At 37.2% G+C, this 26,788-nt stretch overlaps 2 long non-coding RNA genes across 2 annotated transcripts in view; both read right to left on the bottom strand.

Annotated features, from left to right (window-relative positions):
• The window catches only part of 4930474G06Rik (RIKEN cDNA 4930474G06 gene), a 438,013-nt gene that overhangs the window by 42,189 nt on the left and 369,036 nt on the right, over positions 1-26,788 (bottom strand). The window contains exon 4 of the long non-coding RNA NR_045398.1: positions 17,972-18,066. This is a non-coding gene — a long non-coding RNA (RIKEN cDNA 4930474G06 gene). The remainder of the gene's footprint in view (positions 1-17,971; positions 18,067-26,788) is intronic.
• Positions 18,002-26,788, bottom strand: part of Gm33948 (predicted gene, 33948) — a 65,771-nt gene continuing 56,984 nt past the window's right edge. The window contains exon 7 of the long non-coding RNA NR_155537.1: positions 18,002-18,066. This is a non-coding gene — a long non-coding RNA (predicted gene, 33948). The remainder of the gene's footprint in view (positions 18,067-26,788) is intronic.

Genomic DNA, 26,788 nt, shown 5'->3' with positions numbered 1-26,788 from the left:
AATTAATTACTTAAAAATTCAATTAGAAAGCAGAGTTTCCCTCTGAAAAGCTTGGAAATCAAGATGGAGAAGTGTGGTGTTGAGTTTTTGGACACCAATGTACTGCTAGCAGCCCTAGAAGGTTGAAAGCAATGCAAAGTCTTCATTTTGAACTTGGCATAATATATCACCTTTGAAAGAAGACTCTCAAGGAAGGATTATTTAACTTGGTTGGCCTGTGGTCATGTCTTCATTGAGTTAATGTGGGTGAGAAGACATCTTTGATGGCAGTCCCACTCCCTAGATGTAGGTCTTAGACTTTATATTTAAAGAGAGGAGGCTGGGCACGAGTGAGCATGCATGCATCCACTCTCTGTCTTTGACTATGATGTGATTATCTACTTAGAGTTCCTGCCTTGTTTTCCCCCAATGATGATCTGTAACTTGGCTGGCCCATGGACACCATTACATATGTAGCAGAGACCTGCCTTGTTTGACTTCACTGGAAGGCGTTTTTCTTGGTCCTATAGAAGCTTGATGCCCCAGAGAAGGAGGATGTTGGAAGGGTTGAGGTGGGAATGGGTGGGTGGTTTGGTGAGCACCCTCTTAGAGGCAAAGGGGAGGGTAAAAGGGTGGGGGGTTCCTGGACAGGGGACTGGGAAGGGGGACAACACTGGCAGTATAAATAAATTAAATAATTAATAACAATCAAAATAATAATGAAAAAGCTGTCACATATATGTTGGTACAATTGAAAAATACAAATGATATCCACTATGTTTTTTAAATTATTATTATTATTATTATTATTATTTTTATTTTTATTTTTATTTTTTTTTGCTTTTCGAGACAGGGTTTCTCTGTGTAGCCCTGGCTGTCCTGGAACTCACTTTGTAGACCAGGCTGGCCTCAAACTCAGAAATCTGCCTGCCTCTGCCTCCCGAGTGCTAGGATTAAAGGTGTGTGCCACCACGCTGAGCTAAATTTGTGTTTTGACACATAATAATGGTAACTGATAGAAGATTCTATTTATTTGAATATCAATTGTCTTTGATAGTCTCATTCAGAGCTTAACAATATTCTATTTCAAACTTTAGGAGATGGAAAATTTAGCTGCCTCACTTGCTTTAATTACAATTGTTTCATAAAGAAAATTTAAAGTTGTTCTGTATTAAAAATGCTTACTTTGATAACCCGTTTGACACATTATCTGATAGTTACATTCCTTTAGAGTTTCTCAAGAATGAATCTTTGTAGTAGTATATAAGCAAGGCCATGTTCCGCAACAGTGTTGAGAATTGAGAAGGTGTTGTGTTAGTGGGAAAGTTCTAATTTGGAACTTAATAATGACATTCCTAAGCAATTAGCTGAGCACATCAGAGGAAATTATGGAGGAGGTGGAGAAAGAACAGCAATTTATGAGCAGCAGCATAAGAGACAGCTAAATGGGAGTAAACTTGCTTCAACCAGAGATAAGACACCCAGGAGAAATAGGACAACATGTTGGTCCTCTGTGGCTTAGCAGAGAAGGGACCTATGTTTTCAGGAGAATCTTGCAGCAATTCTCCTTGATTAAGCTCCTTAATGAACATAAAACTAGTATGTGGTTAACATGTTATGGCATTTCAGTCTTGCTCATAGATGACAAGTGCTTTCTCTTTGTCTGTGTCTGCTAATAATTGAGATGCACAGGATAACTTATGTATGTATACATATATGCATATACAAAGTACATAATATAAATATATATTATGCTCATTTTTTTCAAAATCTTTTTTTTAAATGCTTCCAGAACACACAATAGACATAACTATTTTCCCTAAGCAATGACTAAAGTTTGGAAATGGGCAGGATTTTAATAATTTTATTGATTCATTTTGTGTTCAGACCATGCAGAGCGGGCAATGAATAACTGGAAAGTGACTGTTTGAATATACTATAAAAGGAAAATCACAGAGAGCAAAATCGAAAGCAAGAATGAAGAGCTCAACAGAAAAAAAAGCCTCTCTTAAAGTGTTTTGCGTTGTTATAATTGCCTACTGGGGTGTTGGGAGTAATATTATTGACCAATGGCTGAGACACCCATCTGTCAAGAATGATTTTTAACATAGTAAACTAAATCCAGAAAAGACTCAAGGTGCCATTGCCTTGAAAATCCAGTTTACTAATGCTGGAATGGCCTTATTTTACAACAGTCCTTTTAGAGAATCTGACATTAAGTATTGTAATTAGCTAGTTTATTTATCTCAGAAGGAACTTCTGGAACCACTGGGGCTGACAAAGGGAAAGATCCTGGTGCTAAGGACTGTGACAACAGCAACATACACATCTCCTGTTTCTAGATGGAAACTTTATTATTAAGACTCAAATTGATCCTGGGCATAAACCCAGAAGATGCTCCAACTTGTAATAAGGACATATGCTCAACTATGTTCATAAAAGAATTTTTTATGATAGCCAGAAGTTGGAAAGAACCCAGATGTCCCTCAACAGAGGAAGGGATACAGAAAATGTGGTACATTTACACAATGGAGTACTACTCAAGTATAAAAAAAATGAATTTATGAAATTCTTAGGCAAATGAATAGATCTGGAGGATATCACTCTGAGTGAGATAACCCAATCACAAAAGAACACACATGATATGCACGCACGGATAAGTGGATATTAGACCAGAAGCTCAGAAACCAAGATACAATTCACAAACCACATGAAACTCAAGAAGAAGGAAAACCAAAGTGTGGATATTTTGATCCTTCCTAGAAGGGGGAAGAAAATACCCATGGTACAAGTTACAGAAAGAAAATGTTGAGCAGAGACTGAAGGAATGACCATCTACCTGGGAATTTCCCCACCTGGGGATCCATCCCATTTGCAATCACCAAACCCAGAGACTATATTTTATATGCCAACAAGTACTTGCTGGCAGAAGCCTGATATAGCTGTCCCCTAAGAGGCTATGCCAGTGCATGACAAAAAGAGAAGGACATATGTACAGCCATACAGTGGACTGAGCACTGGGTCTCCAGTGAAGTAGCTAGAGAAAGTATCTGAGGAGCTGAAGTGTTTTGCAGCCCCATAGGAGGAACATCAATATGAACTAACCAGTAACCCTGGGACTAAACCACCAATCAAAGAATACACATGGTGGGACACATGGCTCTAGCTGCATATGTAGCAGAGGATGGCCTAGTCAGTAACCAATGGGAGAAGAGGCCCTTGGTCCTGTGAAGGATATATGCCCCAGTTAAAGGAAATGCCAGGGCCAGGAAGTGGGAGTGGGTGGGTTAGTGAGCAGGGTAAGGGAGGAGGGGATAAGGGGAGGGGTATTTCAGTGAGAGACCAGGAAAGGGGATGACATTGCAATATAAATAAAGAAAACATCTAATAAAATAAAAAAAGAATGTTATTTGAGAGGATTAAAAAAAAGACTCAAATTTTGTTCAAGTCTCATTGTTTTTAAATGTCACCACTCATTTTTTCAGTGCTATGGTAACTAAAGACTGAAAGTACCATGGCTACTCTCAATTTGGGTGGTACACACAGCCATACTTTCTCATTTTTATTCATTTTGTTTCCAAAGGAAGCTGATGTTTAAATTTTATTTATTTCTGTATTCATTTTTAACTATAGTCATAATATAATGTATAGAGATTAAGTAAGGTGGTAAGGGTTGGCTCTTTTTAGTTCCATGTTGAAAATAATGGTGGCTAGAAAGTGTTCTGTTGGCATTTAACTGTTAGGTCACTTGAAATAGCAATGAGGAGAGATGTCAGTATCAAAGTCCTTTCTTCCCATGGGAAGAGACTTTTAGTGGGTGTCAACTCACTATTGCTCCCATTGTAATATATTTACTAACATTTGGGAGAAAGGACACAAGCTTATTGGTTAGTAATAACTCAACCTACCTTTCTTTCACTTGCTGGCTTTACACAATAAGCATATGTGTGGACTTTTGTGATCTCCATAGGTACAGTCTCTCTAATATAGTATGAAAAAATACTAAATATGTATCTCTTACTCACTAATGAAGATAATGAAAATGAATCATTTATTCTACTGACATTCAATTGTAGTTTTCAAGTAAGATGTCTTTATTTATATTTTTATTTCTTTTTAAACTTCATTTCAATTTATTTAATATGGTAAAAATGAAACAAAATCTTGGAATCATAAAAATGAATTCAAATATGGGTTATTTCCAATAACAGTAGATACTTGTTTTGGTCAGTATCTTTTTTAAGAAACGGAATCCTCAAATTGAATGACTATCCATCAGTACCCTTTATTGTGAGCATTCCACCAACATCCCTGTTTCTAAAAGAAAATGCATAAGAACATCTCCTTGAAATCTTTGAAAAACATGGGCTATGCCATTTCTGGAAACCCAAAGACAAGCACCCCTAAAAACTGTTAATGGATGTCACCATATTCTATTTCAACATGTTGAATTTATACATGCCAATTAAGATTTCAGTGTTTAATATGCATACTCAGCAATCAAAACCTAGGACAATTAGGCTGCTCATGTTCCAATTTCAGAGATATTAGTATTAGAGACTGTGAGTTGACTCCAAAATATATGCTGATTCTACATGTCCCATTCTCATAGGTTGAGTTGAATATACCTCTGTAGCAGTAGTGTTTCTTGTTTTTACATAGGAAGAACTTAGTGGCAGGATAATAGGCATTCTGCTTGATTGAGTAACCACCTACTTGTATGAATTTAAAGCTAAGAAGAGAAAGATGTATTAACACAATTGAATTGATTTCTTTTAATCAGCATAGCATCTGGGAAGCTTCTTTAAAAAGAAGACAGATAATATAAAAGTGATAATTAAAGTAAAACAAGTATTTACAGAGTCCTTTCCTAAGCAGTGTCAAATGCCTGCAGTGTAAGGCAATGCAAAGAATGCAGAGTATATTAATTTTTTTTTTGTCCTGGGAGATTTTACATTTTAAAAGTCACTAGAAATTTATTCCAATTACATAAAGTAATTTTTGATACCCATGAAAAGGCTTGTTTTCTACTAACCTAATGACAATGCCTGATTAGTGTTCTTCATTGTATATTTTCCTGAAATCTAAGATTTGTACATTGTGACAATTTTACCTTTGTGTTTGGATTATAAGAATTACTTATGTAAATCATGTTTTAGGATAAAATATATTTTTGTACTCATTTTCATCAAGACTTAAATTAAGAGTTCCTTGATAGTAAAAGTGATTATATTTTCCTGTATTAATGTTTTCTCCAGTTTGATTTTCTAGCAATCAGAGCTCTATCTTGTTTGGGGAGTCTCTTAGATAACCATGACCTCAACTTAATAGAGTGTTTCCAATGCCTATTGCTGGGTCTTTTATACAATGGTCTTTGGCTCTTGGAGAGACCATTGTCAGCCTAGATAGGAAAATTTTCATTAAACAATATACATATACATGTGTGTATGTGTGTTCCTAAATATAGTCTGTTTAGTTTGTATAATATGGTTTACATGCATGTATTCAGGGCTGGCATTTGGTAGTGGATAATCAGTTGGTGTGCTCTTATCTGGATAATTCTCTTTGAATACCCCTTAGTTGGCTGTGTTTCTTTGTTCAAGGTAGAGTTCTTATGGTTTTTCATCCATCTACGTTGGCATGTCTATTGCTGGCATCCTTTTTCAACTCATGTTTAGGCAGCCATGTTGGTGAGATGTTATGGGTGTGGCATCTGAATATACTACTTTTGAGCTTTGCACTCATCATTCCTGTTTTTCTACCATATTTCCTTCCTTCTCCTCCTCTACTTCTTCCTATCTTATCCTATATTTATCTCATGTACTTTCTTAATTAAGCACTTCATATTTTTCTAAATGACCCCCCTAAAAAAAAACAACCTTAAAGTAACAGGTAATGGAAATAGGATACAATGATTTAACATTTTATTTTTTAAATTCATACTTGAGTTGAGAAAATCGGTCTATACAAAACATTTGGGAGAATAATCACAATCCCATCTTAGAGTTGGGTAGAATACTTTCTTATTGGTTCTATTAATTACATTTCTGTTTACTATAAAAATTTAATTAAAACACTTTGAGAATGGAAGAGTTTATTTCTGCTCACACTTTGAAGATAAAATCTATCTTGGTGTGGAAGCCTTGGTTGTAGTAATGTGAAACAGCTGATTTCAGTGTGTTTATCATCAGAAATCAGGAGAAAGCCTGTGCTCTAGCTTTCTGTTTTATTCAGGCTGAGACTCCAGCTTATGAAGTGGTGGTACCCACACTTTACTGGGTCTGTGCATCTCAACTATAATCTAGATAGTCTGTCAAAGACATGCCAAAAGTCTCTTAAATGACTCTAGAATCTGTTATGTTGACATTCAGTATTAGCTATCAATTTAAAATCATTTATTTCTTAAATGATGATTCATGTAGCCTCTTAAGCAAATATTACCAAGGTTTGACTTGACTTTCTTGTCCTGGGACCCAGGGATAATAGAAAACAAATACTGACAGTGACAAATACATAGTTGAATCTATTAAGTTGAACCAATAGTATCTTCTATTAAGTAACATTTACCAAGAAACTCAAGCTTCAAGTCAGTCAGTCAATCAGATGGCAGCAATGAGTCACAAGCAGGGGAGAAAATTAAAAAATTAAGGTGAAGGACTTCTTTGATAGCTGGAAACTGAAACCAAATATTTGACCATTAAGAGACTCCAGAGAGACCCCTGTTATATTGATTTTAATGTTTCAAATTTTAGTTTGATGTATTTGATGGTCAGATTTAGTTGGTTAACATAGATGTGCTACTCTGATGAAGTTTGAGTGTATCATACAGTCAATCTCCCCAGTTCAACAGTGAAACAGGAGAGTGCATCTAAAGTTCATTAAAATGCACAATCATGTTAATGATCTTGTGAACTGCACCATGTGATTCCAATACTCCATTTTGCATAAAATTAATTCAGACAGACTTGTAGTTAGCTGCATCTACCAGATGGTAGCATAGAGAAAATGGAGTAGTTGCATTACTACGTAGTATTTGAAAAGGAAAAAAAAAATAGTGTTTTATTACCTCCAAAACAGAGTTGGTTAGAAACAAGATTCTTTCAGGTGTCCAGACTGTCTCCCTTCAATATTGACCCTTTTTATACCATCACAAAGAAGGTAGAACATCCATTGCAGTGGCTCTCTCATTCCTATTAGCTTTGCTTGACAACATGGGTCTAATTAGTAAGGATGGGTTTGAAACATTTTTTTTTTCTAACAAACGTCACCCTATTAGGGAATGATATAAACTCTTCAACATCTTTGTATAACATGACTTTAGACAGAAGATTCCAACCAGCATGCAAGACCCAAAGCCATTCATACCATGAGGAGGAACAGAAGGTTGGTGAGGTAGACTCAAACATAAAAAGTGGACTGAACAATGAAAGAAGCTTTGACATGTTCTTGAACTGAAAGATGATGCCGAGTTCTTACATTTTATTTTAAAAGCACCCAGACAATGCAGGTTATATTTATCAGGACTATTAGGGAAACAATACCAAATGGAAAAAAGAAAAAAACCTAGCTGCATAAAAGAGGAAACAGGATACAATATTTTACTCTGAACTTTCATAGGAGCATCTTACAACATATTTCATGTTTGAAAGCTTTTAATCTACCACCCTTATCCTCAGTGTCACATACAAAATAAATTTTATTGTATTGTATTTAAATTATTTAAGCATTATAGAAGGCATAAAGTAATCAGATACATAATGTATTATACGGCTCCCCAAACATATCTGCCACCGACTGCCACCATTCTGCCATTTAATTCTACACTGCCGGAAGAAAAGTAATTTTTAAGGATTTAGGTTTCCCCATGTTTTCTTTCCTTCCTGTTTCTTTTTCCTTCCTTCCTTCCTTCCTTCCTTCCTTTCCTCTCACTCCTTTCCTTCCTTTACTCATTTTCTCACCCCTTTCTCCCTCTTACTTTATTTTTCATTCTTCATTTCATTAATTTTACTTTGCTGCGGCCAACCCTTTCTTTAAAACGAAAATTAAAGGTCATCTGTTAATTAGCTACTTTTGAATAGTATCCATTAATATCACATAAATTACAGTGCACAAATCCAATTAAGTTCTTAGGTTATGTTGGAATGAAGTACATGATTTAATTTTCAGGCACATTAGGAAGTGAGGTCTATAGGAGAAATCAATACAGTTATAGCAAAGGACCAAGTTGTCTACATGTCTGTGTTTATTGGAGTGAATGTCGTGGTATTTCAATTTTCTATATATAAGGATTTGGTTTTTATGATTAAAAGGTGATTTTTCTGGATGGTTCCTTAAGAACATGGTTCATTACTGAGGCCAATAGTCACACTTACCCACTACTACTTCAGCGAGTAAGGAAAAAGGGACTCAGTCACAGCCAGTGTGTCAAGTATCTGTACTTACAGAATGTGCAGCTAGATACAGGAGGATATTAATTAAGTTCAGTGTGATATCAGCCTGAGATACATAGTAAAATGTTGTCTCAAGATAACAAATAAATCAACATTTCAGGCACAAAATGGAAACACAAAAATGTTTAGAAAAACTTATACTTGATTGAAAGAAATGCAGAAATGCAGTGATACGAATGTCAGTGAACCTGCCAATCAGATCAACCAGCTTAAATTTTCCAAAACTTTCCTGAATCAAGAAATCTTTACGGCTCAGTCTTCTGTACACCTTCCCTGCCCGAGGAGAGCTTTCCTCCAGGGAATGCCGTGACACAGGGACTCGGGTGAGATCTCCAATTTCTCTCTGGTGTCTCTCTAAGGCAGTTCCACTCAGGAGTGAACAGGCTGCAGAAGCAGCAGAGAAGCTGGGACAGGTACCTACATCTGCAACCAGGAGGTGGGGCTGTTCTGCAGCCCTCTGTGCACTGGTTCTGCCAGCAGAGAGATGGTCTCCCAGGAGTGCTAACACACTCCTAACACAGGCTTATAGACTCACAGGAGCTGGTTCTTTGAGAAAAATCAACAAAATAAATAAACCCTTAGCTAGACTAACTAAAGGGCACAGGGACAGTATCCTAATTAACAAAATCAGAAATGAAAAGGGAGACTTAACAACAGAATGTGAGCAAATCCAAAACATCATCAGATCCTACTATAAAAGGCTATACTCAACAAAACTGGAAAACCTGGATAAAATGGAAAATTTTCTAGACAGATACAAGGTACCAAAGTTAAATCAGGATCAGATTAATGATCTAAACTGTCCCATATCCCCTAAAGAAATAGAAACATTCATTAATAGTCTCCCAACCAAAAAAAGGCCAGGACCAGATGGGTTTCATGCAGAGTTATCTCAGAACTTCAAAGAATACCTAATTTCAATACTCCCCAAACTATTCCACAAAATAGAAACAGCAGTTACTCTACACAATTTGTTCTATGAAGCCACAATTATTCTGATACTTAAACCACACAGAGACCCAAATAAAGTAAGAAAACATCCGACTAATTTCCCTTAAAAATATCGATGCAAAAATACTCAATAAAATTATCACAAACCAAATCCAAGAACACATCAAAAACGACCATCCATCATGATCAAGTAGGCTTCATTCCTGGGTTACAGAATGGTTCAATATATGGAAATCCATCAGTGTAATCTACTATATAAACAAACTCAAAGACAAACACCACAAGTTCATCTCATTAGATGCTGAGAAAGCATTTGATAATATCCAACACCTGTTCTTGGGAAAAGTCTTGGAAAGATCAAGAATTCAAGGCCCATACCTAAACATAATAAAAGCAATATACAGCACACCAGTAGCCAACATCAAATTAAATGGCGAAAAACTTGAAGCAATCCCACTAAATCAGGGACTAGACAAGGTTGCCCACTCTCTCCCTTCCTATTCAATATAATACTTGAAGTCCTAGTCAGAGCAATTAGACAACAAAGGGAGGTCAAAGGGAGACAAATTGGAAAGGAAGAAGTCAAAATAACACTATTTGCAAATGATATACATAAGTGACCCCAAAAATTCTACCAGAGAACTACTAAACATGATAAATGACTTCAGTGAAGTAGCTGGATATAAAATTAACTCAAACAAATCAGTGCCCCTTCTCTACACAAAGGATAAACAGGCTGAGAAAGAAATTAGGAAACTATACCCTTGATAATAGTTACAATATGAAATACCTTGGTGTGATTCTAACTAAGCAAGTCAAAGATCTGTATGAAAAGAACCTCAAGCTGGACAGTGGTGGTGCATGCCTTTAATCGAAGCATTTGGGAGGCAGAGGCAGGCAGATTTCTGAGTTTGAGGTCAGCCTGGTCTACAGAGTGAGTTCCAGGACATCCAGGGCCACACTGAGAAACCCTGTCTCAAAAAACAAAAGACAAAACAAACAAACAAACAAAAGAACTTCAAGTCTCTGAATAAAAAAAAAATCAAAGAAGATCTCAGAAGATGGAAAGATCTCCCATGCTTGTGCATTGGCAGGATTAATATAGTAAAAAAGGCTATCTTGCTAAAAGCAATCTACTGAATCAGTGAAATTCCCATCAAAATTCCAAATCAATTCTTCACAGTTAGAAAGTAAAATTGGCAAATTCATCTGGAATAACAAAAAAATCTAGGATAGCAAAAACTAGTCTCAACAATAAAAGAACCTCTGGTGGAATCACCATCCCTGACCTCAAACTGTACTACAGAGCAATTGTCATAAAAACTTTATGGTACTGGTACAGTGACAGAGAGGTAGATCAATGGAATAGAATTGAATACCCACAAATGAATCCCCCTACCTTGGGTAACTTTATCTTTGACAAAGGAGCTAAATCCATCCAGTGGAATAAAGGCAGAATTTTCAACAAATGGTGCTGGCTCAACTGGTGGTTATCATGTAGAACAATGCAAATTGATCCATTCTCATCTCCTTGTAAAAAGCTCAAGTCTAAGTGGATCAAGGAACTCCACATAAAACCAGAGAAACTGAAACTTATAGAGGAGAATGTAAGGAAGAGCCTCGAAGATATGTGCACAAGGGAAATATTCCTGAACAGAGGATCAATGGCTTGTGCTTTAACATCAAGAATGGACAAATGGGACCTCATAAAATTGGAATGCTTCTGTAAGGCAAAGGACATTGTCAATAAGACAAAAAGGCAACCAACAGATTGGGAAAGGATCTTTACCTATCCTAAATCCGATAGGGGCTAATATCCAATATATACGAAGAACTCACGAAGTTAGACTCCAGAAAACCAAATAACCCTATTAAAAATTGGGTACAGAGCTAAGCGAAGAATTCTCAACTGAGGAATACCAAATGGCTGAGTAGCACTTGAAAAAAATCATCCTTAATCATCAGGGAAATGCAAATCAAAAAACCCCTGAGATTACAACTCACACCAGTCAGAATGGCTAAGATCAAAGACTCAGATGAGAGCAGATGCTGGCAATGATGTGGAAAAAGAGGAACACTCCTCCATTGCTGGTGGGATTGCAAGCTGGTACAATCACTCTGGAAATCAGTTTTGGTGTTTTCTCAGAAAACTGGACATAGTACCTCTGGAAGATGGGTAATACCACTCCTGGACATATACCCAGAAGATGCTCCAACTTGTAATAGGGACACATGCTCCTCGATGCTCATATCAGCCTTATTTATAATAGCCAGAAGCTGGAAAGAACCCAGATGTTCCTCAACAAAAGAATAGATACAAATAATGTGTTACACTTACACAATGGAGTGTTCTCCAGCTATTAAAAACAATGAATTTATGAAATTCTTAGACAAATGGATGGATCTGGAGGAGATCATCCTAAGTGAGGTAACCCAATCCAAAAGAACACACATGATATGCACTCACTGATAAGTGGATATTTGCCTAGAAGCTCAGAATACTCAAGATACAATTTTTAAACCACACAAATCTTAAGAAAGAAGTCCAATGTTTTGATACTTCAATACTTCTCAAAAAGGGGAACAAAATATCCATTGAAGGAGTTACAGAGACAAAGTTCAAAGCAGAGACTGAAGGAATGACCATCCTGAGACTGTTCCACCTCGGGATCCATCCCATAAACAACCACCAAACCCAGACACTATTGCAGATGCCAACAAGAGCTTGCTGACAAGAGCCTGATAAAGCTGTCTCCTGAGAGGCTCTGCCAGTGTCTCACAAATACAGAAGTGGATGCTCACAGCCATACATTAGATGGAGCACAAGGTCTCCAATGAAGTAACTAGGAGCTGAAGGGTTTTGCAGCCCCATGGGAGGAATAACAATATGAACTAATTAGTACCCCTAGAGCTCCCTGGGACCAAATCACCAGTCAAAGAATACACATGGTAAGACACATGGCTCTAACTGCATATGTAGCAGAGATGGCCTAGTCAGTCATCAATGGAAAGAGTGGCTCTTGGTCCTGTGAAGGTTCTGTGCCCCATTATAGTGGATTTCCAGGGCAAGGAAGCAGAAGTTGGTGGGTTCAGGAGCAGGGGGAGGGGGGAAGGGGTAGGGGGTTTTCAGTAGGGAAACTAGGAAAGGAGATAACTTTTGAAATGTAAATAAAGAAAATACTTAAATAAAATTTTTTTAAAAATTGAAATAATTGTGTACAGCCTGTTAATTACAATATAGTTCTATCAGGAGAGTATTAGATATATGTAAAATACATGTATATAGAAGAGTTCTACATATATATGTTTACATGTGTGTATGTACAATGTCTCATGTGTGTGAATGCCCATGTGTGTAAACATGCACACAAAATATACACACAAACCACACACACATACATACATACATACATACACACACACACATACATACATACATACATACATACAAACCACACACATACATACACACACAACACACATACATATTATAAGTAATATATATGTACATATATATGTGTGTGTAAATATATACATATATGGTAGATATGATTACATTATTACTTCCTTGATTATCTGTTGCTCCTAGATTTTGAGTGTGTTTTACCCATCTATCCTTCCTGATCTTATGAAATGCATTGTCTTGTTGGCTAGGCATCACCATGAATTAGGTGATTTACATTTCACAAAGGTATATCCTCATAGGCTTGTGAGCCTCAACTCCTAGATCAAGTTAGGATTGGATTTCTCCAAGGCATTCTAATTGTTTATTTGTTTGTCTGTTTAATTATTTTTACTTTATTCTTGCTATTTAACTTTTTATTGATTCTTAGTGAATTTCACATCACATATCCTAATTCCACTCATCTTCTTGTCCTTTATAACTGTCCGCAGCCCCTGCAATCTCACCACCAAAATAATATGTAACTCCTTTTGCAAGCTGTATTATGTCACACAGTATCCTACAGATAGTATACCTTTTTGTCCACATTTCTTTATTTGCAGATGTCTTTGTAGTGAGTTCTTGTCTGGTTTGAGGCTTCTGGCTTCTGCTATACCATCAGTACTGGATCCTCACTAGGACTCTGTGCAGTATTCTGTTGCTTCCCAGTGTCATGGAGATCCTGCAGTCTTGGGTCTTCAGGACCAGCCCCTTCATACATTTCAGTAGCTCATAGATGTGGTAGATGTTGAGGTGAACCAACTCAAAGTCCTGGATCTTGGCTTAGATGATAGCTTAGTTGTCCAGCTTTCCAGTTCTTCATCACCACACCACTAGGGTGAGCTCTCTGACACTGGCCTGGTTGTTCACACAATGCCACACTGGGTAAGGGGCAAAGCCAGCTCTCCTTCTCTCATACTTCAGGACCAGGTTCACCTGCAACCCCACAACCAGGGCTAGCTTTACTGATGTGCTCAGGCAAGGTTAAAGACCCGCTCTCCATAGAGCTGCAGTCAGTAAGGGAAGAGTCAGGTCTTTTGTTCTAACACCTTCTGGGGCAGCTCTCCCGTGGTGCTCAAAAAAGAAGTGGGGCTGAACATCCTTCAGACATCAACTTGTCCCAATGTGGCATTCTAGACCAGGAACAGCTGCCTGGCCTTTGGAATTAACAAACCCCCACTACTAGAAGGCCACAGAACCAAATGTGGTTTCTCTGGCAACATGGACCAGAACCCCACCCTGGCCTTAGGTGGCATTGCTGGCTACTCATATCAGACTGTTCCTAACTACCCTCAAGTCTCTAATTCTGGCTCTCTTCATTCTACACATATCCTTCTGTTTCTCTTTCCCTTCCCATTACTCCAGAACTTACTTGCTCATCTTAGTGTCAGCAGCAGCCTCTAGATATCTGTGGTCATATCAGGAGTACTTTGCTCTAACTGTTGCCTTTGGAAGGTATAGGAATCAGTAGTTGTTCATTTCATGAGTGTGGTTGTCTCACAAGGCCTTCAGCATAAGCCATAATTTTAAATAAATAGGCTCTAATGCTAGTGAGGGAATAGAATTTCCATTGAGAACAAGCATATAAAGAGAGCATAAGCTTTCTAGTTTATCTTTTAAACAGGCTTCCAGCAGAAGGTGTGGTCTGGATTTAAGATGGATCTTCCTATTTCAAAATATCTGGATTAAAGTTTTATCTTCCCACCTCAAAGCTCTGGATTAAGAGTAGGTCTCCCCAGTTCAAAAGAGTTGATTTAAACAAAACAAAACAAAAGCACTCACAGGTATATGCATTCACTTGCATATTAGTTAATTCTAGATACAGTCAAGTTGACACCAAGAATGGCCATCAGAAGACATGAGCTCCCTCTTTGTAAAACTGTGTTAGCATGAGAGCCTCATTTAAACTCAGTTTCTTTGTCTGCATTACAAAGAACATATTTTGTGAGGACTATAATCTAATTAAAACATTTAAAATGGGAATAGATACAGGAAGTAAAGGAGAACTAATAAATAACAACTAAAAGGGTATCTTATATGGAATTCAAACCTCATACCATGAAATCAACTTTTGGTAGTTGATCAATTCAATGGTTATTAATACATTTACAAATCATGGAGCTACCATGGCAAGCTGGCTTGAAGACATTCCTGGCAGCTGTCTACCTTACAGGCAACTCTGTAAATATAAATTTTACTTTATGGGTTTTTTTGGGGGGGTTCAAAACACGTTAACTCTCAACTTAACAAAATTTGGAAATATTTTTTAGCAAATTTTCTGTTTTAATAATTGACTACTTTTAAAAAAGAGTTTCTTTTTTAACTTTTAACTAAAATATAATTACATCATTTCTCCTGCCCTCCCCCCTTCATATTCCTCAGTGTACTAACCCTTTGTTCTCTCTTGAAATCATAGTCTCTTTTTCTTTAATTGTTAGAGTTATACACACAAATTCACACCCTCACACATGCATACATATATATTCACCCACACCCAACCACCTCCTCCAACACACACACACACACACACACACACACACACACACACACACACATTTTCTAAGATCAGGAATGATTGATGGGTAAAACACACAAAAAAATCTAGGAGTAACATAATTTATATGTATATGTGTGTGTTTGTGTATGTGCCTCTGTATGGTGTGTGTGTGGTGTTTGTGTGCGTGTGCGTGTGTGTGATGAAAACTTGGCACTGAATAACCAATTAAAGGGTCCTCCCTAGGGAAGACCATTTCTCCCACTCTCATTATCTTTTAGTTCTCTGTAGTTCCAAAGGTGGGGCCTTATGAGATTTCCTCTTACCATCTTAGCATGTGTATTGGTACTGTCCTCTTTAGGTCTCACTTAGTCAGCCACATTGGTGAGGCATGTCTCATGGTTGGACCTTCTCTACCACTTGTAGGATGCACAGTCTCTCAGCTTTGTTTCTTATTGAATTCATGTATAAGTCTTTAATAAGAGATATGATTCATGGTACTTTGGAGACTTTCATTTTCATTTTGTATATCCTGTCTTCTATTGCTCATCCTTAAGAAACTGCTGTTTCTTTCTTTTGTTATTTTTTTTTCTTGACTTTTATCATGGTTTCACCTCCTTCTTTCTGAACTGGATATCATAACTAATACCCTTGACCTGGTAATGATTTGGGGGGAAATGTTTAGTCCTTCCATCTTTCAGCATCATTGGAGATATAGCATTTGTGTGGATGCATTTAATCAGTTGAAGAAAAATATTTGTAGTTTCCAGTTTGTTGCAACATTTTTGTTTGCTAATAGTCAGCAGGTACTAGACTTCTCCAACCATTCAGCACACACATGAATATCTGTTTAAATGAACACATGATAACTGTCTTTTACTATGTGTCAGTAATGCAAAAACCAGAAAAGATATGGGAATATACTCAGCCTAAATTAAGCACAACAATTTTCTTTTTTTCTCTCTCTTTCCAGTGATGGCCGTAACAATTTTCTTAAATACATGCTTCTTAAAATGACATATGAATTTTCCAATGTCCAATGTCTAGTAGCTACTGGTTTTAATAACCATGCACTTACTTTACTGAGGGGATGTCTGGCCTCATCATCTAGCTATTCTAAATTTGCTAAGCCAATCTACATTGTGGTAATTCGTATTTTAATTATTTAACTCTACCTTTAGTTCTGCTTCTCCTATACAATGGGATTAATAATCCTCCATCGGGTTGTTGGGAAGATTAGATGTGTAATGTATCTGGGATTGCTCATTGAAGCATCTTGCAGATGGCATTCAATATATATTACTTGTATTAGGGGTTCAAAGAGACATAACAGAACAGGATCATTAAGAGGCAACCAAAAGAGATTTTGTGGGACTTCAGTATAACTTACGATACTCCGTGGGATGTGTCAGTCAATCGAAGGGAGAGACAGAACATAAAATCAATATTTGCTGATGTATTTGGTCTCTTTGTTCTCATAGACAGATCATTTTATGTCTTTTCATCTCCCCTTCCTCATTAAACCAGAGAAGCTTTGTGTAATCTGCCTTTCTTCTTGCCTTAGGCATTTTACACTCAGCTTCAGTGTAAGAATAGGAATGATCTGGATATGCATCTAATTCACTAATTCCCTTGGCAGTGTCTTAGGTACAAGATGATCACAACTCAAAATCACTGAGCATGCTACTGCTTATGGGTGGTTCTGCTCATTAATAACATCATTTTGAAGCAAGGACAAAGATGTTCTAGTACAGATGAAGTCAACACTTAAATCATTACTGTTGTTGTTCACATGTCCCTTTATGAGTTTGATTATTTGTTATTCGATATGAATATTGTTTTGTAACATGATAAAATTGTGTGAATTAAATCATGCTTGTGTAAATTAAATTACATAGGACAGATTATCCATACAGAAAACTCTTTATAAGATGTACTTATTTGAGAGTCAACTCTATCTAACAGGATTCTACTACTTTAGCTGCTATGGAATAAGAATTACAGTATTTTATGATTTCCTAAGTCTTATAATTATTATGTTGCCTTAAATTACTCCTATACTGATTATATTCAATATTATTAATAATGGTTTCAGTGGGTAGACAGCCTGCTAGTGATCTTACAACCATATTATATACATATACATACACATACATATATACATACACATATACATATTCATATGTTCTCAGCAAAAAATAGGATAAACAATTAATTAGGAAATGAAGAGAAAAAAAGAACAGTGAAATGTCACATTCATGTCCTATAGAATTCTTTGTTGCCTTTATGGTGTCATTCATTTTACTTAATATTTTTAGGTGTGCACATAACTTTATCTACTTTTCTAAGCATTTTTTTCTCAAAGAAATACGACTTGATCTCCTATTTCTTTCTAATAAAATGTTTCCTTCCCACTTTGTTCTTTCTGACTCTTCAGTACTGTCACAAACACACCAAAGAATTTAGGAAACCTTTTAAACCATTGATATAATCCACTCAAAGATGAAGCTAATGTCCTTTTTCTAATAAACAATTTTAATCCAAGGAGCCTTAACTATCTCAAAGATGTTTCTCTCTGCAGCATTTCCATTAAAGTCGGGGCTTTGTCTGGTGTTTTGGTTTTAAACAAACACTTGTCCCAGCAGTGCAACTTACCAATATAGAACAGAATTACAATGTACTTGCAGCCAAATTCAGTTTATTGTCAATTTCAGTCGTCTTTCTTATGGCAGCAATTATTCTCTGTAAGCCTGCAAGCAAGCAGTAGAAAACTGAAATCATCAAAGAGTTTTTATCTGCAGCAATTCCAGCAATGGCAGGTAGCTGATAGTTTAAACTTTAGTTCTCTGCAGTGGAATGGTGCAAGTAGGAAAATGCCATCTGCCTGCTCCTGCAGGCTTTCTGAAAAATATGCCCGAGTTAATAAAATTTGGGGATGATATTTGATGACTCTGGATAGGATTGCATTGGATGCTGGGACACACAGAGCTCTCTACTGTTGGAGGAACTCCTGGGACATGCTGTGCAAGCTGGAATGGCCTTGCTTCATATTTATACAAGTGAATAAGATAACTGTGTTTTTCTCAAATTTTCAGTTATCTAAAATGAGTATTTCTAAACAGAAGGTCTTTTACTTACTTTTGAAAACATAATGGCGGCTGAGGCCACTAGGGATAAGAACAAATACAAGAACTTTCAGGAAAGGCCAGCAACATTTGTTTTTGTTCTTGCAATAATATATAAAAATTCTAAAAATCATAGCTATGTCTTAGAAGAGAATAGGTCCTGGAAATATTGTAATGTTACCCAATTTATTCTGTCTAGTAATGGCAATTTACTTAGAATATTTTAGTTAGCTTATAGCACACCATTTTATATGATTTCTAGAAGAAAGGTGATTTTTTTTTAAATTTCTTTAATCATTATGCCAAGAATTACTGACTACCTCATTCCCCAAGTGTTGAGTATACAGAGGAATAAAAGCTTTGAACTTAAAGCAGTAAAAACAAATAGAAATGTTTTCTATGCTTATATTCTAACATATAATGGTAATAACACAAGTGACAGTTTATGCTGATGCAGATGTGGAGCAAGGGTAACACTTTTCCATTGCTGGTTGCATGCAAACTTGTACAGTCACTTTGGAAATCAATATGCACCCTTTAAGAAAATTGAGAATCTACCTGCCTCAATATTTAGTTTTACTCCTCCTGGGCATATACTCAAACAAATCTCTACCATAAATAAAATTCCTCAACTATGTTCATAGTAGCTTTATTCATAATAGCCAGAAACTGGGAAACAACCTTACTGCTCCTCCACATAATAATGGATGCAGATTTGTGGTTCATTTAAAATATGAAGTATTACTCAGCAATTAGAAAAGTACATATTGAAATTTGCAGGCAAATTAATGGGACTAGAAAAAAAATCATCTCAAATGAGATAACCCAGAACCAGAAAGATAAACATGATATGTACAGACTTATAAGTGGATATTCAGTGTTAAGTGAAGGATAGTCATACTACAACCAACAGACCAAGAGAAGCTAAATAACAAGAAGGCCGCAAGGGAGGATTCATGGATCTCTCTGGGAAAGGGAAACAGAGTAGATTTTGTGGGTGAAATGGAGGCAGATAGGGATGGGAACAAGAGGGATCAGGTTGCAGAGGAGTAGAAGGATGGAGTACTAAGAGAGAAAAGTGGAATTCGGAGGCATTTTGAGGTAACATGGAAACTTACCATGTGGAAACTCTCTAACTTTGCCATGACGACTCTAGCAAAGACTCCCATGGGGGACATGGATCATGAACTGGTCATGTTCTGTAACCAGGAAAGGCTTCCAGTAATGGGACTGGGATATCAACTCAGTCACAAATCTTTCAGCCTTCACTTTGTCCTGCCTGTGAGATGGGCATTGGAAATGGTGGTGTAGAACATGTAGGAGAGACCATCTAATGAATGCTCTAACTTGAGGTACAAACAGTGAGAAGAAATCCATGCCTGTTACTGTCTGGATGACCAGGAACCGGATGCTGGATAGCTCAGAGACATTGGATAGACCCAATCATTGCAAGCCACCAAACAATAACAATAAAATAAAAAATAAAAATATATAAGTCACTGAAACGATTCCTTGTCTCTGCTATACTTATAGATCAAGGCCGTATAGATGATAGATAGAACAATCTATCATCAGAGATGTTATTAGGCAACTGATGAGAGCAGATACAAAGATGCACTGCCAAACATCAGGCAGAGTTTTGGGAGAACCCCAGAAGATGTGGAGGAAGGTTTATATGAGCCAGAAGGTTGAGGACACCATAAGAATGTGGCTCACAGAATCAACTAAGCAGGGCTCATAGGGGCTCACAGAGACTGAAGCAACTCTAAGAGAGCCTGTATAGGTATGTGCTAGGTTTTCTACATATATGTTATGCTTCTGTAACTTGGTATTCTTGCGGTACTCCTAACAGAGGGAGTAAGGTTTGTCTTTGACTCTTAAGTCTGTTTGTGGAACCCTTTCCTCCTACTTGGTTGCATTGCCCATCCTTGACATGAGGATATGCCTAGTCTTATTGTAACTTTTCATGCCATGTTCAGTTGATGTCCCTGGGAAGCCTGCTCTTTTCTGAAGTGAAACAGAGCAGAAGAGATATGGAACAGAGAGGAACAGGTAGAGCAGGTGGGGAGTGAGAGGAGAGGAGGGCAGGGAAACTGTGAAAGGTATGTCATATATGAAAGAACATTTTAAAAAAAATGACAGAATTCCATGACTACTGTTTTGATAGGCATATAATGAAAGACTCTGTTCTTATCACTAGAGGATTCCTTGGTGTTCTTCTAAGTCATAAAATGTGAACTGAAAGTTGTAGACTTAGATTTTCTCCTAAACCTGCTTTATTTAAGGTACTTTTTTTCTTTTTCTTTCTTTCTTTCTTTCTTTCTTTCTTTCTTTTTTTTTTTTTTTTTTTTGAGGCTCACAGTATTTTATTTCATGGAGGTTACATTTTGATAGGAAAACAGGCAACAAAACCATCTTACAATAAGTATGTGGAGAAAAATAACACACAAAAGAAATATAGTGAGGGAGGGTGTGTGTGTGTTTGTATGTGAGCATGTGTGTGTGTGTGAGCACTGTGTGAACATTTTTTTATTAGGTATTTTCTTCATTTACATTTCCAATGCTATCACAAAAGTCCCTCATGCCCTCCCCCAAACTCCCCTACCCTCCCACTCCCACTTCTTGGTCCTGGCATTCTCCTGTACTGAGGCATATAAAGTTTGCAAGACTGATGGGCCTCTCTTTCCAATGATGGCCGACTAGGCCATCTTCTGATACATATGCAGCTAGAAACATGAGCTCTGGGAGGTACTGGTTAGTTCATAATGTTGTTCCACCTATAGGGTTGCAGACCCCTTTATCTCCTTGGGTACTTTCTCTAGCTCCTCCATTGGGGGCCCTGTGATCCATCCAATAGCTGACTGTGAGCATCCACTTCTGTGTTTGCTAGGCCCCGGGATAGCCTCACAAGTGACAGCTATATCTGGGTCCTTTCAGCAAAATCTTGCTAGTGTATGCAATGGTATCAGCATTAGGTGCTGATTATGGAATGGATCCAGTGGTATGGCAGTCTGTAAATTGTCCATCCTTTCATCTCAGCACCAAACTTTGTCTCTGTAACTCCTTCCATGGGTGTTTTGTTCCCAATTCTAAGAAGGGGCAAAGTGTCCACATTTTGGTCTGCTTTCTTCTTGAGTTTCATGTGTTTTGCAGATTGTATCTTGTATCTTGGATATTCTAAGTTTCTGGGCTAATATCCACTTATCAGTGAGAATATATCATGTGAGTTCTTTTGTGATTAGGTTACCTCACTCAGGATGATGCCCTCCAGGTCCATCCATTTGCCTAGGAATTTCATAAATTCATTTTTTTAATAGTTGAGTAGTACTTCATTGTATAAATGTACCACATTTTCTGTATCTATTCCTCTGTTGAGGGACATCTGGTTTCTTTCCAGCTTCTGGCTATTATAAATAAGGCTGCTATGAACATAGTGGAGCATGTGTCTTTCTTACCAGTTGGAACATCTTCTGGATATATGCCCAGAAGAGGTATTGCAGGATCCTCTGGTAGTACTATGTCCAATTTTCTGAGGAACCGCCAGACTGATTTCCAGAGTGCTTGTACAAGCTTGCAATCCCACCAACAATGGAGGAGTGTTCCTCTTTCTCCACATCCACGCCAGCATCTGCTGTCACCTGAATTTTTGATCTTAGCCATTCTGACTGGTGTGAGGTGGAATCTCAGGGTTGTTTTGATTTGCATTTCCCTGATGATTAAGGATGTTGAACATTTTTTTCAGGTGCTTCTCTGCCATTCGGTATTCCTCAGGTGAGAATTCTTTGTTCAGTTCTGAGCCCCATTTTTTAATGGGGTTATTTGATTTTCTGAAGTCTACCTTCTTGAGTTCTTTATATATGTTGGATATTAGTCCCCTATCTGATTTAGGATAGGTAAAGATCATTTCTCAATCTGTTGGTGGCCTTTTTGTCTTATTGACAGTGTCTTTTGCCTTACAGAAGCTTTGCAATTTTATCAGGTCCCATTTGTTGATTCTTGATCTTACAGCACAAGCCATTGCTGTTATATTCAGGAATGTTTCCCCTGTGCCCATATCTTCGAGGCTTTCCCCCACTTTTTCCTCTATAAGTTTCACTGTCTCTGGCTTTATGTGGAGTTCCTTGATCCACTTGGATTTGACCTTAGTACACCCATTCATCATAAAAGTCCTGGAAAGATCAGGAATTGGATGCCCATACCTAAACATGATAAATGCAATCTACAGCAAACCAGTAGCCAATATCAAAGTAAGTGGTGAGAAGCTGGAAGCAATCCCACTATAATGAGGGACTAGACAAGGCTGCCCAACTTCTCCATACCTATTCAACATAGTATTTGAAGTCCTAGGCAGAGCAATTAGACAACAAAAGGAGATCAAGGGGATACAAATTGGAAAGGAAGAAGTCAAAATATCACTTTTTGCAGATGATATGATAGTATATATAAGTGACCCTAAAAATTCCACCAGAGAACTCCTAAACCTGATAAACAGCTTCAGTGAAGTAGCTGGATATAAAATTAACTCAAACAAGTTAATGGCCTTTCTCTACACAAAGGATAAACAGGCTGAGAAAGAAATTAGGGAAACAACACCCTTCACAATAGTCACAAATAATATAAAATACCTTGGTGTGACTCTAACTAAGGAAGTGAAAGATCTGTATGATAAGAACTTCAAGTCTCTGATGAAAGAAATTAAGAAGATCTCAGAAGATGGAAAGATCTCCATGCTCATGGATTGGCAGGATCAATATAGTAAAATGGCTATCTTGCCAAAAGCAATCTACAGATTCAATGCAATCACCATCAAAATTCCAACTCAATTCTTCAACGAATTAGAAAGGGCAATCGGCAGATTCATCTGGAATAACAAAAAACCGAGGATAACAAATACTCTTCTCAAGGATAAAAGAACCTCTGGTGGAATCACCATGCCTGACCTAAAGCTGTACTACAGAGCAATTGTGATACTGGTATAGTGACAGACAAGTAGACCAATAGAATAGAATTGAAGACCCAGAAATGAACCCACAAACCTATGGTCACTTGATCTTTGGCAAGGGAGCTAAAACCATCCAGTGGAAAAAAGACAGCATTTTCAGCAAATGGTGCTGCTACAAGTGGGGTTTATCATGTAGAAGAATGCGAATTGATCCATTCCTATTTAAAGTTCTTGCATGCTTCAACCTCCCTTTGACCTCACTGACCACAGGAAGCTGAAAAAGAAGATTTACAAGAAAAAGAGGTTGTTGCCCTGTTTAGAAGTAGTTCTTTGGGGTGATTCTTCTCTTCCTTGCCAGGATATCTGCACTTCAGCCCAACAGCAAACACCACACAAGAATCTGTAGTAGCCAGAAAAATCTTCAAGGCTATGCCAGATTGGCATTAGTCTGAAGAAGATGCAAGAATCAGCCAAAATACCAGGAGAAGTTCTTTGCCATCTGTACTGCCTGGTTTTGTATGGCAACTTGACACAGGCTGGGGTTATCACAGAGAAAGGAGCTTCAGTTGAGGAAATGCCTCAACTAGATCTAGCTGTGGGGAATTTTCTCAATTAATGATCAAGGGGGGAGGGGCCCTTGTGGGTGGTACCATCCCTGGGCTGGGAGTCTTGGGTTCTATAAGAAAGCAAGCTGATGGAGGAGCTAGAGAACATACCCAAGGATAGCCAGGTGGTGGTGGTGAATGCCTTTAATCTCAGCACTTGGGAGGCAGAGGCAGGTGGATTTCTGAGTTTGAGGCCAGTCCTTTCTAAAAAGTGAGTTCCAGGACAGCCAGGGCTATACAGAAAAGCCCTGTCATGAAAAAACAAAACAAAACAAACAAACAAACAAACAAACAAAAACAGTACCTAGGGATCTGAAGGGGTCTGCAACCCTATAGGTGGAACAACAATATGAACTAACCATTACCCCCAGAGCTCATGTCTCTAGCTGCATATGTAGCAGAAGATGGCCTAGTTGGCCATCATTGGGAAGAGAGACCCCCTTGGTATTACAAACTTTATATGCACTTTATATGTACACGGGAACGTACAGGGGAACGCCAGGGCCAAGAAGTGGGAGTGGATGGGTAGGGGAGCAGCGTAGGGAGAGGGTATAGGGAACTTTCGGGATAGCATTTGAAATGTAAATAAAGAAAATATCTAACAAAAAATCATAAAAACGAAAGAAAGCTGAGAAGCCAGGGGAAGCAAGCCAGTAAGAAACATCCATCCATGGCCTCTGCATAAGCTCTTACTTCCTGACCTGCTTGAGTTCTAGTCCTGACTTCTTTCAGTGATGAACAGCAATGTGGAAATATAAGCTGAATAAACCCTTTCCTCCCCAACTTGCTTCTTGGTCATGATGTTTTGTCCAGGAATAGAAACCTGACTAAGACACCATATTTCTCTCTACAAAGTGAGGACTAGTAAGAACCAGCAAAGACCAGTAAAATATTGCACAGCTCTTTCCAAGCATTACAGACTCTCTCAAGTGTCTGCTGTAGCAAAACAATGCATGTGCTCTCATGTGTCTACTTGAGAAAAAATTGTCCCACAAGTCTACTTCATCAAAACACACTCTCATATGTGTACTTCAGCAAGACATCCTCTCACAAGACAGCTTCCAGAAAAATATCACATGTCACAACTGATTGTCAAAGAAATTTTCATTTCATATCTTTCTGAATATAAAAAATTCTTTTTCTCTAACAACAATCTAAGCTCAATAGAAATAATTATTAGAACCAACAAACAAACTCTGCATCACATTTTAAATAATCTTCTTATGTGCAATATATCAGAGTCAAACTAAACAACTTTAAATTTCCATCAAGATAAAATAACCAAATAAAACAAGCTTACATTTCTTTCAATATACATTAATCCATTTGAAGATAAAATATTTAAAACTAGTAGATTTTTATTAAACATTATTATTATTATTATTATATAATTTCCCTTTCCCTTTGTCTCCCCATCCTTAGATAAAAGAGAAAGATAGGAGAAAAAGAAGAAATAAAGGAGAGAGATCCCTGATTTAAACTTTATTTTGTTTCTTCCCTGATCATTACCAATTACTTAACAACTTTGATAATAAAAACCATAATACAATTGACCAAAACGACATACTACAACTTAATGGGTTAGGCTGATGGTACTCTTATAATTTTTTCTTGCTGTATTGGAGCAACAACTTCCTGTTTTGGGCCCAAGAAAAAATGGTTAGTCTTTAAAAAGCTAGCTATAGCATTTGTTTTCCAGTCTCTGTGTTTCTGTATAGTTAAACATTTTTGCTAGCTCTTTTGAAGTTGATTTGTATGTATATTTTGGAAAAATCAGTACCTGGGACAGTAACCTGTAAAAGTAATTACCTGGGCTACTTGGTTTGTGACTACACTCATGTCTCAGCTGATAAGATTTTCCTGGTCAGATCTAATCTTTATAAGTTTTGTTGGAGACCATACTGTTTCATTCATTGTAGATAATCATGACCCCATCTAAAAAGTATTGCCAGTTTCCATGCTAAAGTCAAAACATCCTTATAGTGAATACTAGGTTGGCCTGGTATTCACTATAAACAAAACTAGAGAGTTTGTTTTTATGGGGGGGGGTGTTTTGGTTTGTTTTGGTTTGTTTTGGTTTTTGTTTGTTTGTTTTTTTGACAAACCAGTGGCTGTCAGCTGCTATTGTTCCTTTTCACCAACGTTAAGAAAATTTAGGGTTAGCAAGGCATTATTCAGTCTGTACCTGCATGATTTTACACTTCCTCATGTTTAATAGGTATCTCTTTTAAGGTACGTTTGGCTCTTTATATAATTGCTTGTCCTGTGAAATTTTATGGTATACTAGTAACATGTTTTATATTATAAATTAAATAAAGAATTGCTTCATCTTATTGGATATATATAAAGAATCATTATCAGTCTTAATTTGGGTGGATAACCCCATAATTACCATTATTTCCAATAATCTTGCAATTAAACAATCAACTTCTTCAGATATTAAAGCAGTTGCCCATTTAAATCCTGAGTACATGCTAATGGTATATTGTATATGCCTTTATTTTTCTAATTCTGAAAAATTAAAATCATCAATCTTTCAAATGTCATTTCTTTTGGTACTTTTATGGTTACTACCAGCAAGTAATAGAGTTTGGTTGTACAGAAAACACATAGGCCCTTTATTTTTTAAATATTTCTATGGCATATTGACAAGTGATAGAAAAAAATAAGACTTTCCTGTTACTTGATGTTTTAAGTGAAAAATTCAGGCTTCTAATGCATTTCCTATTAGTAACTTGTGAATTTTCTCATTTCCATGAGCTAATGTGCCTGGTAAACCTGTATGAGACTGAATATGAGT

This window comes from Mus musculus, chromosome 18 (assembly GCF_000001635.26).
Source record: "Mus musculus strain C57BL/6J chromosome 18, GRCm38.p6 C57BL/6J".
NCBI classification, from domain to species: domain Eukaryota; kingdom Metazoa; phylum Chordata; class Mammalia; order Rodentia; family Muridae; genus Mus; species Mus musculus.
Note: the sequence above shows the minus strand (reverse complement) of the source record. Positions and strands in the feature narration are given on the sequence as shown.